At 38.0% G+C, this 13,837-nt stretch overlaps 1 long non-coding RNA gene across 1 annotated transcript; it reads left to right on the forward strand.

Annotated features, from left to right (window-relative positions):
* The first annotated feature begins 8,261 nt into the window (after positions 1–8,261).
* Positions 8,262–9,486, forward strand: LOC306698607. The gene is made up of 3 exons (XR_013767150.1): positions 8,262–8,296; positions 9,120–9,192; positions 9,285–9,486. It is a non-coding gene; the product is annotated as an uncharacterized lncRNA (long non-coding RNA).
* The last annotated feature ends 4,351 nt before the right edge of the window (positions 9,487–13,837 follow it).

Genomic DNA, 13,837 nt, shown 5'->3' on the forward strand with positions numbered 1-13,837 from the left:
CAATAATGCCAATGAATATCAATAACAGATGGTTTTACAAAAGATCTTACAAAATTTAGGAATTGTCAAAACACTTTAGTTGTCATTACTGAATTGAATCTAACAAACATCTGCTTTTAAATTCATAGAGCAGAAAAGCACTTTCCCATGATGATGATGAAGATCTGTGTCATCCTACTTCTGTGTATTGGTTAGTTTAAGTTATTGATTACCAGTAAAAGATGCTGTAACATTTTTCAAATGCGGAATCAAACTTTTAAATTCTTACTGATTCATCCATTGTATTGCTGAACAGCATTAAGCAATGCAGAGAGCCCAACAACCACGGTTGCCTCAACAACAATGACAGTAGCCGCAACAACAACCACAGCAGCTGCAACAACGACCAAAGTTGCCCCAACAACAACCGCAACAACAACCACTGCTGCTCCAACAACCACAGCTGTGTCGCAATAACCACAGCTGTAGTCGCAACAACCACAGTTGTAGCAACAACTACACCAGCTGCAACAACAACCCCAGCAGCTGCAACAACCACAGCTGCCGCAACCACGACCAAAGTTGCCCCTACAAATACTACAACAGCAGCAACAATGATCACAGCAGCTGTAAGAACCACAGCTGCACCTACAACAACTTCAGCAGCTGCAACAACCTCAGCAGCTGCAACAACCACAGTTGCCCCAACAACAACTACAGCAGCAACAACATCAACTATAGCAGCTGCAACGACCACAGCTACCTCAACAACTACTACACCAGCAGCAACAACGACAACAGCAGCCGAAACAACAACCACTGCTGGCACAACAACCACAGCTCTAGTCACAACAACCACTGCTGCAACCACAGCGACCACAGCAACTGCAACAACCACAGCTACAACAACCACAATTGCCCCAACAACTGCAGCAGCCGCAACAACAACTGCACCAGCTGCAGCCACAACAACCACAGCTGCTCCTAAAACTACAGCAGCTGCAACAACCACAGCTGCCCCAACAACAACTACAGCAGCACCAACAACAGCAGCTGCAACAACCACCCCTTTAGCTCCAACAACCACACCTGCCTCAACAACAACCACAGCCCCAACAACAACAACTTCACCAGCTGCAACAACCACACCTGCCTCAACAACTACAGCAGTTGCAACCACAGTTGCCCCTAAAACTACTACATCAGCAGTAACAACGACCACATCAGATGCAACGACCACAGCTGTCTCAACAACAACTACAGCAGCCGCAACAACAACTGCACCAGCCGCAACAACAAATGCACCAGCTGCAACAACAACCCCAGCAGCTGCAACAACAACCACAGTAGCCGCAACAACAACTACACCAGCAACAACAATAACAACAGCTGCCCCAGCAGAAGATGCTGCTGCCTCCTCTGCAGTCATCAACAAAACAAGTTTATTATTCGTAGCAATTGTTACAGTAGTTATTTGGGATTAACAACTGGACTTGAACAAGAGACTAAATACTACCAACATTTAGTCTTTTTATACATCAAGTGTTATTTATGAAGAGGCTGAAGGATTGAAATTAATTTATTATCAATATTTAACATGCATACCCATTATTTATACTATTTATTAAATTATAAGAAGCTTTAACTCTGACTTGTGTTCTTTACAAATAAAAAACAAATTTTATGATCACGCTCTGATATTTTGCACTAATGAAATGTTTATTGTTCTGACATAAGACGAGCAGAAATATAACTGTTACTGACTCACGTCACATCGACAGAGAACCAAATGATTCTCACACTGTGTGCAGATACAACATGAAGGAGATATTTAATACCCATAGTTCAGTTCTTTGTATTCATTTGCATTACACTGTTAGGAGTTTATTGAATATACACACTGTGCTGCATACTGTGACTGCTCTGTTGTCTTCATTTGGATATCCATGTTAATATGTAAAATATTTAAAGTATTAAAGTGTGAAATGCAAAGAACACAAAGCGTTTAATCTATGTGGAGGATGTGGCCTCGTACTTATATTTTCTTTTGGTAGTGTCTTGTCGCTCATGTTGGCTGGGCATCTCATAAAGCAAATGTTAATATCATTACAGGTAAAAGCCGACAAATACATTTGACTTTTTAACAGCTGGACTTGGATTTGTTACGTGATAATGAACTTGGATAAACTTTATTTCTGTTCATCTTTTCTTAACGTTACAAAGTGCTTTTAGTGGAAGAGAAAAGAGGATAAACCTTTAAAAACAAAGACAAATGCAGATCAATACATTTCTTTTAATATCTATATTTTTATGTAGATGCTAATTTATACTGACAGATGTTGTATTCTAATAACTTTACTGTAACCTCAACTTTTCCCCAAGTGTCACGAGCTGGTCAACAGTTTTGTTTTCTTATTAAAATATCTCCTGAATTTTTGAGTTAAATATCCGACCATCAAACGTTTATAATCACATTTATTCCTCAAAGAGCAACGAATACAGAGACGGTGGACTCACACAGAATCATGACTTCCATCACTGAAGCATTAAAGCATCACATGCTAAAAACAGCAGAACCACAAACTCATAATTTCCAGTCAGTTGCAAACGCAGGTAAGATTTCAGACTAATACGTTTTTTTAAAGAGCTTTTTTACATTGGCTTTATGAAGAAATAAAAGATCCAATTAAAAAAAAAAACAGAATAAAAGTTTTTACAATCCACTGCTGATGTAGAAGAGAACGAAGACCGTTTGATGCTCCTGCAGAGTTTATTGATGCATATGTGCATACTGCAAATATGGACATTGATATTAAAGTTATTATTAACAAGTGTGTTTTAACTCTGACTGGTGGTATACCTCACTTCTGTTCCACCGGCATACCAAAAGAGCTGGTTACTCCTCGTCAACTGCCATTCAACACTCCCCAGCGATTTCCGACAAGTTTTTACTGGTATGTTTCGCTGCTGCGTTCAATTTAGCATGAGTTTAGCATGAGCTGGTTACTCACCTAACAGCTCTGGATGTTTCCCCGAGGCAACTGCTCTGACCGCACACCACACAAAAACAACAAACCAACACACCCAAACGGACCCGTTGCTTTACCTATCCAGGGACACTCCACAGAAGTAAAAAATAACACTAGAGGACCATGTACTCAATGCTGCCAAAAAAAAATGCATCCCCCAAACAATTGTGTGCCAGACAAAACCATTATTATTCAAAACCAAATATCAGCCTCAAACCAATCAATTTGGACGGACGAGCCCGCACTTGTCACAAACCGCGCCGTATGGCCATGACAAAAAAGGGAGATGCACTCAACAAAGCAGTTTAACAAATGATTTATTAGTTTTAAAGTAACATAAAAGACAAACATAAACTAACAGTGACATGTGAAGTCAGTAATTTCAGCAGTGAGTTTGTAGAAGCAAACCGTAACCAAAACCGAAATGGGTTTCTCAGGAAGAAGAGAGAGACACACTGAGGATCCAGAGGGTTTTTATACAGGGGGCACTGTATTCAACACCGGCACACAGGGCCAGCATTGTTAATAGCCTCTGGTGTTTCCACTCTGCCTGATGACCCTCTGCCACACCCACCACCTCCACACCTGCAAGGAAAGCAGCCAACCAACCAGGCAACAGGCAGACAGGGCAGAGGGTCGTCACAATGGTGAATGCCCTCCAAAGGTCAGGTGATGGTCCTGGCGATGACCTATATGGAAGAAAAAGATGAACAAACACTGAATCTTTGGAGTTTAGTGTGCAGTCATCTTATATTCAGTATCCAGCAGGCCTCTGCTCTAATAAACCACATGTCACTGTTGCTCCGTGGGCCGATGCCTCTGTTGACTGGTTATATGACGCTTGCCATGTCAAGAGCTACTTAAGGTGCAGTGTGGCGCCATCTAGTGGTGAGGTTACAGATTGCACCCTCTGCTCGCTCCTATAACAAAGATTCTGACTTTATGTTTTCTTATTCTATGGACACACAAGAGCACACTTGGACCGTTTGAGTGCAAACAGTGTGCACAATAATTGGTTTCTGTGTCATCTGTTAAATTCTACTGTTGCATAAGATTACGATTTTTTTATCAATTGTAATATCTTTCATTCATTATTTTCAAAGCATGATCTTTTAAACTAAATAAACACTTCAACCATGAATGAGTAATAGTGTCCCTTTTATATTTTTAAAGATCACTGCACTACTGAATATGAATCTCTTAGCATTCACTTTCTGCAGAAGAATTGATAATTTTCCAAAATAAATAAATACTGACCCGAAAGGTTGAGGCTGAAGCTTAAGCTTCTTGTTTCTACGCATTAGACCGTACACGGACCAGCAGTCGCATGCTCCTTTGTGGGAACTGGCAGATTGTTTACATGCTAATTATGAACACAAGGTGCTTCATATTACGGGAACGATATGATTCATCATCATGAGAACACAGCTACAGACAACTCTGTGGTTTTAGAACGCGTCATGAATTTTTGTTTTTTGTGTCAAATTATTTATTCTGAGCTAAAGCGAGATCACATAACTTATTAAATCTGTACCAAGTAATGCTCAAACTGTTATTTTAGATGAAGGGAAGTCGTAACTGTCAAACCAATTATACAATTAAACCTGTACATGACGTGGTTACCTGCACATTCCAGTAAGGAAGTAGAACAGAACTATTACAATGACTCAGATAATGAGCAGCAGTAACAACAAAGTTAAATGTCATGCTAAAAAAATGAGTTTGACATGTTGAGTCATTTTTACATACGCAGTGGTTGTGTTGATTGTATTGTTGTAATTAAAGGTTTTCTTCGTCACACCTTTAATCCTGACGAGAGCACATATTTCATTGGCTTTGTTCTCAGAATGATGTCATCTCATGTTTGTTTCTAAAAACAAAGTCGCATGCTCCTTTGTGGGAACTGGCAGATTGTTTACATGCTAATTATGAACACAAGGTGCTTCATATTACGGGAACGATATGCTTCCTCATCATGAGAACACAGCTACAGACAACTCTGTGGTTTTAGAACGCGTCATGAATCTGACCTTCCTTTAGAACTAATTTAAGAACAGACTGAGGAAGGTGTTGGTCACAGATGCCCAACCTTTAAAGTGTTTCATATAGTTGTGAGATGAATCATATCTCTGGAGCTACTCAACTTACTTGGTTTAAAAAATGTGCAATACAAACAATTCATACGTTCTACCTCAGATGGGAAATAATGTGTATTATCTTGTATTTTGAGCTTTTACTGTTTGTTTTTTTGCGATTTACTCATTTGTTATACCTTTACTGTAGGACCTTTTATTGTAATTGTTCTGTTTTTATTTTCTTCTTTTGTTTTTTTACTGATGTCTCTTACAACTTTGCTGCTGTAATCCTGCAAATGTCCCCATGTGTATCCTCAGGGGTTAAGGTATGAGTATGAATATGAGTATGAATATGAATATACTATCATTATATCGTCTGCACTGATTTATTAGATCGATCTTATAAGTATTAACTTATCCAGTAGATTGTTGCAATTTATCACACAATATTCAACTAGTTCATACCTGATGCTCTAGTTAACTGATATTCAAGTTGTTACGAGGAGCTCTTACGACACTTACGAGGTCTTTAACCTCAACTAAATTCAATTCTATTCGTGTAGCCCAAAGTTACAAATCACAAATTCGCCTCAGGGAGCTGAACAATCTGTACATCATTGGACATCTTCTGTCCCAGGACCCTCGAATCGGAACAAAAAAATGTTAAATGACAAAATATTAGAATAAATGTAAACCCGCAATAAAACTACAGCATCATTTTATTATAGGCCTGCAAAAGAGTCCAACAGTTGTGTTGTGTTCCAAGTGTTCTATGTAGATTTTTCAGATCTTGTATATTTGTTTTAATAGATTTAGCATTTTCACTATGCATTATGTTGTTGTCTCTGTGGATCATCCGTGAGTCTGCACCTCTGTGTCTGTCCTCAGCTAATCTCTCATTCTGCTGCAGCTAACGGCATAATATTTTGGGTGTCCGGTTATGGCTGAATGCTCAAGGATGTCTTGGTTGAGGTGACTCACATTGACACAAAAGGTTTAGACTGAAGCTTAAGCTCATTTTACCTACCCAATAGGCCTTATTTACTAGTTTTACAAAGTGCCGAGTTTCATCATGAGATTGTCTGCACTGTTTCATTTTAATATGATGGATATATGTATGAATGTATTTTAAGATTCGGACGGTCTGGTTGGGTGGTCGGCGATCGTCCCAAGGTCCGCTGCACTTGATCCAATCCCCAAGCTTCCTTCTCCGATGCTGATGAGTGCATTCTGTCACATGTCACAAGACAACAAATGAAGACCACAAATGAAGTTCATGGGAGCTACCGTCTAATATAACACTGGACGTATTCAATCCAAGTCTATTAGCCCCAGGTGCTCTGTCAGTTTACATGCCTAGAAGTATGTATTCAAAGGTGTGTCTCTGTACACTCCTTGTCTGAAGAAGACACTTAAATAAATGCATGACTAATAATGCAGTTAAACAACTTTGGGTGTTTCATTAATGTTGTATAAAAACAGATACTTAGCTCTCTGACTAATACAATAATTGATTGGCCTAGCCCAATGTATGCTGGGATGGGCTCCGATCGGTCCAACAGGATAAACTGGTAAAGGTAATGGGAGGCTGGATGGATGTTTTGCAAAAGTCTCAGGTTCCATTATTCTGTAAAGTGTCACGAGCAGACCGATGAGTCAACATCACAACAAATGAACTAATATCATACGTACGTCCTCATACCTTTTCAAATATGAACCACAATGGCTGTTCAAATATAGACATAAGCATTAACGCTCAGCTTACTTTAGGGTATCAAGTTAAGAGCATTGTTGTAATATGACCTTCAATAACACGAGTGGAAAAGCTGTTTCAGAGACAATAGTGATTCATGTTGTGTTGCTCTCAGTTGCTACGGGTTTCTAATGTCCCGGGTGACACGGGTGTCAAATGTTCTCTGTGCTCTGGAGCAAGAATGTGTGTTCAGTTCTCTAGATGTATACGAGGTCTGACTGGAGTGAAAGTTCTGAAAAGGTCAATTCAGAGTAGTAGAGAAGATGCCATTTGTAAAGAAAAGCCTTTAAAACCTCAAAGTTTGTTTTCTTTCCAAGTTTAGTATCTTTAAGAAAATGTTTGAATGTTCCAACTTCCGTTTTACTACATGAGCGATTATTAGCAGGAATCTTTTCAACCCTGTCAGCATGTCGAGGTTTGAAAAAGACAAAGTATATGTAAAGTAATTCAATAATTACTTAATACTTATAAATATATGTGTATCTATACATTTTATTGTATGTATAAGAGGATTTTGTCTTTCTTCCTTCTTCTTTCCTTTTTTCCCTCGATAATAAAAAAAAATCTGATTTATTCTGGATATCAATAAAATATGACTCCCTCACACACACAATGCATCACTTAGTGTTAATGAACTTTTTATATATATATATATATATATATATATATATATATATTTGTATATTGAACTTGTTAAAATAATCATTGCTCTCTCTCACTTTATTTCCTGTATGTTCTTTTATGAACATGACAGTTTTGAGAAAAGAATAAATGTGCTAAAGGTCCACTAACTGCACATTTCCCAAAGCATTCAGACAATGTGGTCTTCTCTAGCGGAGAAAGAGTGCTTGGTTGTCACAGAGACAATTCAGTTGTTATCACGACCTGGAATTAGGATCACGTAACAAGAGATGTGTGTGGGAAAAAGTAAAAAAAAAATGCAAACAGAAATGAAATTAATGAACTCATCTGCTCAAGAAGGTGAGTTCAGAGCTTCAGAAATTATCTAATTTTTGTTTTTTTGTGTCAAATTATTTTTTCTGAGCTAAAGCGAGATCACATAACTTATTAAATCTGTACCAAGTAATGCTCAAACTGTTATTTTAGATGAAGGGAAGGCGAAACTGTCAAACCAATCTGCACATTCCAGTAAGGAGGTAGAACAGAACTATTACAATGACTCAAATAATGAGCAGCAGTAACAACAAAGTTAAATGCTAAAAAAATTAGTTTGACATGTTGAATCATTTTTACATACGCAGTGGTTTTGTTGATTGTATTGTTGTAATTAAAGGTTTTCTTTGTCACACCTTTAATCCTGACGAGAGCACACATTTCATTGGCTTTGTTCTCAGAATGATGTCATCTCATGTTTGTTTATAAAAAGACGATCTGAAATGAGAAAACATCACATCTTCATTCACTGCAGTGGACGACATTCAAGCAGAGAACTTCAACCTGTAAGTAGTTTTAGTATTATTTTACTCTAGTATGAATCAATGACATAGTTTATTTTCAAGGGGAAGATTGCAACAATTTGTAAATATTTTACATTCAAATTATGGTTTAATAAATAAATTTTCTCAATTTGTTTAGATTTATTTGTGTTGGTATACTTAATGCAGGATTGTTAAATTTGTTATAATTAATTAACATATCGTCTCAATAGAGTTTCGATCTGGCAATACAATATATATTTATGCCATATACTTGTGATATTTAATTAATTTATATTATTCTACCCTGTTTATTATATTTCAGTTATTTTGATACCACCTTAAATTAATGTATGTGTTAAATGTTGAAAATATGTTACATTCAATTTAATGCAAAGCATTTTGAGCTGCACTGTATGTATAAAAAGTGTAGTACAAATAAAATGTACCATATTTTGTTATTATCTAACAAATATGACTTTTTAATTATGAAACAAACTATTTTTATTTTATTTAAAATAAAAATACAATATTTATAATAATGTCAAATGTAAGACTTGAACTTGTTTCAACACACATCAACACATAGGTTAGTAACGTTACAAACAAGAGTTTATATTGTACGCAATAATCAATCCTCAATCAGTCTGTATCGAGGATCATCACACAAAACATTGAGTAATGACTTAAATTAATAGTCAGCCAAACTAGACAATTATAGTCATAGTCAGCTTCTACCATACCATACCTAGCAGTGTGTAATCAGCAGTAGCTGAAGGTGCGTTATTAAATGTTTCACATGGAAATAACTATTTATCAGATAAAAATTACCCATTGTATTTTTCAGAGAGCAGAAAAGAGAAACAACAACTGCATCACCATGATTGCAAAGATTTGTGTCGTCCTCCTTCTATTTGTTGGTAAGAAACGTTCACTCTAACTAGAGTTGTTGAATGTGTTTGAAATGTGGGACGAAATGTGACACTAATCAAACAAAATCTACTCAAAACAGTGTCTGGCAATGCACAGACTACCACTGCTGCTGCAACCACCACAAATGGAGCAACAACAACTGCAGCTGTAGCAACAACCACAGCTGAAGCAACAACCACAGCTGCTGCAATGACCACAGCTGCTGCAATGACCACAGCTGGAGCAACAACCACGGCTGCTGCAATGACCACAGCTGGAGCAACAACCACAGCTGCTGCAATGACCACAGTTGGAGCAACAACCACAGCTGCTGCAACAACCACAGCTGCTGCAATGACCACAGCTGCTGCAATGACCACAGCTGCTGCAATGACCACAGCTGGAGCAACAACCACAGCTGCTGCAATGACCACAGCTGGAGCAACAACCACGGCTGCTGCAATGACCACAGCTGGAGCAACAACCACAGCTGCTGCAATGACCACAGCTGGAGCAACAACCACGGCTGCTGCAATGACCACAGCTGGCGCAACAACCACAGCTGCTGCAATGACCACAGTTGGAGCAACAACCACGGCTGCTGCAACAACCACAGCTGCTGCAATGACCACAGCTGCTGCAATGACCACAGGTGGAGCAACAACCACAGCTGCTGCAATGACCACAGCTGCTGCAATGACCACCGCTGGAGCAACAACCACAGCAGCTGCAATGACCACAGCTGCTGCAATGACCACAGTTGGAGCAACAACCACAGCTGGAGCAACAACCACGGCTGGAGCAACCACCACAGCTATTGCAACAACCACAATAGGAGCAACAACCGCAGTTGGAGCAACAACCACAGCCGGAGCAACCACCACAGATGCTGCAACAAACGCAGCTGCTGCAACTACTGCATCCTCTGCCTTTGTCAACAAAATCAGTTTAATTTCAGTAGTTGTGGCGGTGATGGCACACGCACTTCGCTCATGTTGTTGAGTGTGCAGTTCTTACTCTGTTAAATGAAGTGACAAAATTGAAGTATTTATTTGAAGATTTTAGATGCTGTATATAATCTTATATGCTAATTTATTGCTGTTGTTTGTGTGTGGATGCATGATGGAGTGAATTCGTACTCTTGATCAGAAATCACACTGGACCTTTCTGGAAGACTCTGTTATTAATACAGACGTCTATGATGGGAGGACACTGTAATCTTCCAAGTCAGCTGGATGAGCTGAATGTCAATATTCTGTCTGTTTTTACATCATTGATAATAAAAGATGGTTTACAATAAAGGTTTTGCTAAGTTATAAATGTGTTACTCGTTACTTTAACATTTGTTAAAGGCCTTAGTTAAAAAACATTTATTATTTTCTAAATAACAGAAAAGGTTTGGTAAAACATACACAAGTCATATTTGTTAAAAGCTATTCTGCTTATATGCACACCACCTGGAGCAAAATGCTCCAGGTGGTGTGTGTATAAGCAGAATATAACAGACTCAATGTACAAGTACATAATCTTTCTTGTGCTTTCAACCTTTCAACCAGATGAACCAGTCTTCATCAACGGCTAGAGTTTGCTCAGTTAATGCAACGAGGGATCTGTTGACATCATCCATGATTAGAGTTAAAGTTATGAAACTGTTAGATAAATTACTAATTTATCAACGTAACTCAACGTAACAACGTGACTTAACAAAGAATCAACTTAACGTAACAATATGACTTAACAAAGAATCAACTTAACGTAACAACATAACTTAACAAAGAATCAACTTAACAAAGAATCAACTTAACGTAACAACGTAACTTAACAAAGAATCAACTTAACGTAACAACGTAACTTAACAAAGAATCAACATAACGTAACAACGTGACTTAACAAAGAATCAACTTAACGTAACAACGTGACTTAACAAAGAATCAACTTAAATTAACAAAGAATCAACTTAATGTAACAGTGTGACTTAACAAAGAATCAACTTAATGTAACAACGTAACTTAACAAAGAATCAACTTAACGTAACAACGTGACTTAACAAAGAATCAACTTAACGTAACAATGTGACTTAACAAAGAATCAACTTAACTTAACAAAGAATCAACTTAACGTAACAACGTAATTTAACAAAGAATCAACTTAACGTAACAACGTAATTTAACAGAGAATCAACTTAACGTAACAATGTGACTTAACAAAGAATCAACTAACGTAACAACGTGATCTACTCAAGAAGAAGGTGAGTTGTGCGGGAAAGCTTCAGAAATGATCTCATTTATTTATTTATTTTGTCAAACTATTTTTTCCGAGCTAAAAAAAGATCCCAGAACATTCTGAATCTGTACCAAGTAATGCTCAAACTGTTATTTTAGATGAAGGGAAGTCGTAACTGTCACACCAATTAAACCTGTACATGACGTGATTACCTGCATATTCCAGGAAGAAAGTAGAACAGAACTATTACAAAAACTCAGAGAAACGTCAGAGAACTTGTTTGACATGTTGAGTCATTTTTACATACGCAGTGGTTGTGTGGATTGTATTGTTAGAATGACAGGTTTTCTTTGTCACACCTTTAATCCTGACGAGAGCACACATTTCATTGGCTTTGTTCTCAGAATGATGTCATCTCATGTTTGTTTATAAAAAGACGATCTGAAATGAGAAAACATCACATCTTCATTCACTGCCGTGGACGACATTCAAGCAGAGAACTTCAACCTGTAAGTAGTTTTAGTATTATTTTACTCCAGTATGAATCAATGACATAGTTTACTTTCAAGAAGAAGATTGCAACAATCTGTACATTGTTTAAATTTAAATTATTGTTTATCTATGTATTTTCTTAATTTGTTTTGTAGATTTTTTTGTGTTGGTATACTTAATGCAGGATTGTTCAACATTTATAATGAATAAATGAACATGTTTTCAATAGAGTTTCCATCTGGCAATACAGTATATATTTATCCCATATACTTGTGGTTGGAATGCTGATTCACCATTCCAACAACTAAATATAATTGTACAATGATAATATAAATCAAAATATTCAGCTCTTTAAGGACATTTCTGACTTCTCTGGTTTCTACCTCTTATACTTTTAAAATATTAAGCTTTATGCAATTTTTTTTTAATGAGATCTCTATGGAGAAAATCCTCAAATCGTCTTTAACTTTGGATGCTTTCTGCTTCAGCCATTTTTTTTAACAATTGTCACACTTCATGCATCATTTTTTGGACAAAATGTAGCTGATCTTGTCCTGGTCGTAGACATGAATATGTCTGTCTGTCTTTCTGTCTCTCTTTCTCTCTCTATCTCTTTAATTAGCAGCTTATGAAACAAACCATTTTTTTAAATTAAAAATAAAAATACAATATTTATAATAATGTCAAATGTAAAACTTGAACTTGTTATCATCACATCACAAAGGTTCGTAAGGTTACAAACAAGAGTTTATATTGTACACAATAATCAATCCTCAATCAGTCTGTATTGAGGATCATCACACAAAACATTGAGTAATGACTTAACTGGAAAAAAAAGTAACTCCAGAATCGGATAACAAAGTATCTAACAAATGGTGACAAAAGAAACTGTCGGGAAATTAAAGAAATCAGTGCGACGGTAAAACTAGACAATTATAGTCATAGTCAGCTTCTACCATACCATACCTAGCAGTGTGTAATCAGCAGTAGCTGAAGGTGCGTTATTAAATGTTTCAAATGGAAATAACTATTTATCAGATAAAAATTACCCATTGTATTTTTCAGAGAGCAGAAAAGAGAAACAACAACTGCATCACCATGATTGCAAAGATTTGTGTCGTCCTCCTTCTATTTGTTGGTAAGTAACGTTCACTCTAACTAGAGTTGTTGAAAGTGTTTGAAATGTGGAACGAAATGTGACACTAATCAAACAAAATCTACTCAAAACAGTGTCTGGCACTGCTGCTGCAACCACCACAAATGGAGCAACAACAACTGCAGCTGTAGCAACAACCACAGCTGGAGTAACAACCACAGCTGCTGCAACAACCACAGTTGGACCAACAACCACGGCTGAAGCAACAACCACAGCTGCTGCAATGACCACAGCTGGAGCAACCACCACAGCTGCTGCAACAACCACAGCTGGACCAACAACCACAGCTGGACCAACAACAACAGCTGGAGCAACAACCACAGCTGCTGCAACAACCACAGCTGGACCAACAACCACAGCTGGAGCAACAACCACAGCTGCTGCAACAACCACAGCTGTAGCAACAACCACAGCTGCTGCAACAACCACAGTTGGAGCAACAACCACAGCTGGAGCAACAACCACGAATGGACAAACATCCACGGCTGGAGCAACAACCACAGTTGGAGCAACAACCACAGTTGGAGCAACAACCACGGCTGGAGCACCAACCACAGCTGCTGCAACAACCACAGCTGGACCAACAACCACAGCTGCTGCAACAACCACAGCTGGAACAAAAACCACAGCTGGAGCAACAACCACAGCTGCTGCAACAACCACAGCTGGACCAACAACCACAGCTGGAGCAACAACCACAGCTGCTGCAACAACCACAGCTGGACCAACAACCACAGCTGGAGCAACAACCACAGCTGCTGCAACAACCACAGCTGGACCAA

This window comes from Pholis gunnellus, assembly GCF_910591455.1.
Source record: "Pholis gunnellus genome assembly, chromosome: 1".
Taxonomy (NCBI): Eukaryota; Metazoa; Chordata; class Actinopteri; order Perciformes; family Pholidae; genus Pholis; species Pholis gunnellus.